Raw genomic sequence first — 3,617 nt, forward strand, 5'->3', positions numbered from 1 at the left:
CATGTTTAAGGTGTCACAGATTCCTAAAGATGAAGACCCTCAGAGAGATGTCCCAATGTTAATTTCTCATTTTAGGATGCTTTCATTTTCAGATCTTAACTTGATACTTGAGATATAAAAGGTAAAAAGGAAAAATTATTTGAAGTCTATTAAAATTTGTATAATTAATTTTTATTATATTGCAAGTATTTGAAATAATTTTTAACATTTTACTTTGTAAGTTGCAGTAGTATATAAATTTAGAACGAAAGTAAGTTAGACTCAAAGTCTTCTAACCAATATCATTTGGGAGGTCATGAGAGAGAAATGAACATTTGAATGATGAAATTCTTCCAAAGTACAGCCATCAATCAGTGACTTACACCTCAAGTGAAATGATCAATTATTAAATTGATGCTCATATAATTAAATGATTACAGTGCATTCTACATTTATTTTTGTATTTTAAATGGGAAATTTAATTGACAGAGAAGAAAAAGGGCATACACTAAATGTTACAAAGTACAAAGCTCTCCATTTAAAGTACAATACAATAGAACATATTACCTCTAGGGAATGAAGTTAATAAACAATGATACAGAGTATGTAGAGTCTAAACATACTATGACATTGCCAATATTCATTTTGAAAAATAGAGGAAATAAAGTAAAATTTAAAATCCTACTTTAAAATTTGTTTTATTATAAAGATGTTGGGTACAATTCAGGGTTAGGTATACAAATGGTCATTGTACAGGTGAAGTTTGGGCCTCACTTTGGTCCCCATTTTACCTGGTTTGAGATCAGTACCCTCATTGGTAGAGTATTCCCCTTCCTTCCCCCACTGAAAGTCTCCCACTACTGCCAATCCTTATCTTATAGTATTATGATAATTGTTCAGGGTCCACTTATGAGTGAGAACATGTGGCACTCAGTCCTTTCTTTCTGTGATGCATCACTCAGTATTATAGACTGTAAGTCCATTAAAGTTGCTGGACAGCATCTACAAGGATTCAAATATGCCAAAAATTTTTTTAAAGCCCTATTAAAAATTGGGCAGAAAATATGGATACTTCTCAAAAGAAAATTCTACATTTGAAGTGCAACAAGATGCATGTGCCCTTTGGAGATTGAGATAAACAGTATTAAAATTATTTTATTATATCATACATAAAGTATGTCTTAAACAAATATGTACCATTTCCAGAAAATTCTATAAAGGCTAATTTTATTTAAATTTTATAAAAAATTAAATTTTACTTATTTTAAAGTAAGATGATAATGTATTTGAAAAACTTGGGTATGGAAGTGGAAGAAAAGGACTGAGGAAATATCAAATTATAATGTGGCACATAAAGAAATGATGTGAAAACAAAGAATGCTTATACAGATGTTCAGGAATTTCAAGATTTTACTTAATTGCTTTTTATAATGTCCTTTATTTTTGACAAGAATATTTTATTTATTTGTATAAAACACAACTTTATGGACCACATCTTTGAAGGCTTGTTTTACCTGCTGGTTTCTCAGGGTATAAATGAAGGGGTTGAGCATGGGGGCAACAGAGGTATTGAGAATAGCTACTCCTTTTGTCAATGATGCCTTTTCTTTTGCAGGAGGGATTAGCATACATGAATATACAGCTTCCATAAGAAATGGAAATGACAATCATGTGAGAGGAACAGGTAGAGAAAGCATTTTTTCTCTGACTGGCAGATGGAATTCTCAAAATAGTCCTGATAATGTACGTGTAAGATAAAATCACTAATGCCAAAGTGAACAGCAAAGAAACCAAAGCATTGTAAAAACCAACAACTTCTAGGAGCCATGTGTCTGAGCAAGAGAGTTGTAAGAGGGGAAAATAGTCACATACAAAGTGATCAATGATATCGGAAGCACAGTAATCCAGCTGGAGAAGAAACATAAGGGGTGGGAATATGGTAAGAAACCCACCCACCCAGGCACACAGCACAAGCAGGGTGCAGAGTTTCCTGTTCATGATGGATGTGTAATGGAGGGGCTTGCAGATGGCAACATAGCAGTCATAGGACATGGCAGTTAGAATGCAAAATTCGGTCACCCCCATGAAGATAAGGAAGAAGATTTGTGCTACACGATCGTTATAGGAAATGGTCTTATCCCTGTTGATAATTGTCCACAGAAATCTAGGGATTCATACAGTTGTAAATGAGATTTTTAAGAAAGAAAAGTTCTGGAGGAAGAAATACATGGGTGTCTGCAGATGGGAGTCCATCGAGGTTAGGGTGATGATAGTCAAGTTTCCAGCAACACTTAACATGTATGTGATAAATAAAAAGAGGAAAATCACAATCTGAAGGTCAGGGTTGTCAGAAAGGCCCAGAAGAACAAACTCTGTGACTACTGTATGGTTCATGTTACTCTCCCTCCTCCACCCCCCACCTATCTCACTTCCTCTCTCCTGTTTTTCTTCCTTTAAAGATATTTTGGTAGAAAGAGAATAAAAAGGAAGAGAGGAAAGATATCATTCATTATGGTTGAGATCATTGTTATTGATAACATTCTGAAATATCTTCTACAATCCTTGGCAATTTTATTTTGACTATCTTGTTTGCATTTGAGAGACCCAAGAGATTAAAAAAAAAGAAATACTATATGAATTCCTACCCCACGTTCACTGTATTTGTTTGCAGTGTTTGTACTTAGAATTTTGTTGTTTGATTTTTGTTTGTCTCATAAAATAACCGATTGCTTCCGCAACTGCTGCTAGCAGTGTACAAATGTCAAGTAATAAACCCCTCCCGGGCATTCCTTTGCTTAGCCTGCCTGCTGACATTCCACTCTGCTCATTTAGCAGCTCCCCAGTCAATCACAGGTAGAGCGGACCAGACCAATCCCAAGTGCCCCCATACCCATTAGGAGAAATTACCCTATCATGTAAAAACAAGTTTAAAGTTCTTTCCCCTCCCTCTGTAATGATGTATAAAAACTGCTTGCCTTTCTTCATGTGTTTGTTGGCTGCTCGAATGTCTTCTTTTGTGAAGTGTCTGTTCATGTCTTTTGCTCATTTTATAATGGGGTTGTTTGTTTTCTTCTTTTCAGTACATTTCAGTTCCTTGTAGATCCAGGATGTTAAGCCTTTGTCAGACCTAGAGTTGGCAAATACTTTTTCCCAGTCTGTAGGCTGTCTCCCTGCTCTCTTGATGGTTTCTTTGGCTTTGCAGAAGCTTGTCAGTTTAATAAGGTCCCATTTTTCTATCTTCCCTCTTAAGTCCTGTGGGTTTCGGGTTTTGTACAGGAATTGGATGCCAGTTCCGATTTCCATGAGAGTATTTCCTTCCTTTTCTAAGGTTCTTATGGTTTGAGGTTTTACATTTAGGTCTCTGATCCATTTGGAGTTAACCTTTGTGCATGGGGATAGAGTCTATAATACTGAGTGACCTCTCACAAAAACAAAAATCCGAATATCACATGTTCTCACTCATATAATGGACCTTGAACATCCAATGCAATACTATAAGAAAATGACTGATGGTACTGGGAAACTATGGGGGGGAGGGGGATGGGATTAACAGTAGCAAATATCTGTCGGGGGATGGGAAAACACTTCTTATCTACAGGGTGCCTGAATGAAACGTCATTGTACATCTAACCCTTAAC

General features: G+C 35.8%; 1 pseudogene; it reads right to left on the minus strand.

Moving 5' to 3' along the window:
* Positions 1-1,436: 1,436 nt before the first annotated feature.
* LOC103266360 lies at positions 1,437-2,373 on the minus strand (annotated as a pseudogene).
* Between the last annotated feature and the right edge of the window lie 1,244 nt (positions 2,374-3,617).

Source organism: Carlito syrichta, unplaced genomic scaffold (genome assembly GCF_000164805.1).
Source record: "Carlito syrichta isolate Samal-C Ts95f unplaced genomic scaffold, Tarsius_syrichta-2.0.1 Scaffold307161, whole genome shotgun sequence".
NCBI lineage: Eukaryota > Metazoa > Chordata > Mammalia > Primates > Tarsiidae > Carlito > Carlito syrichta.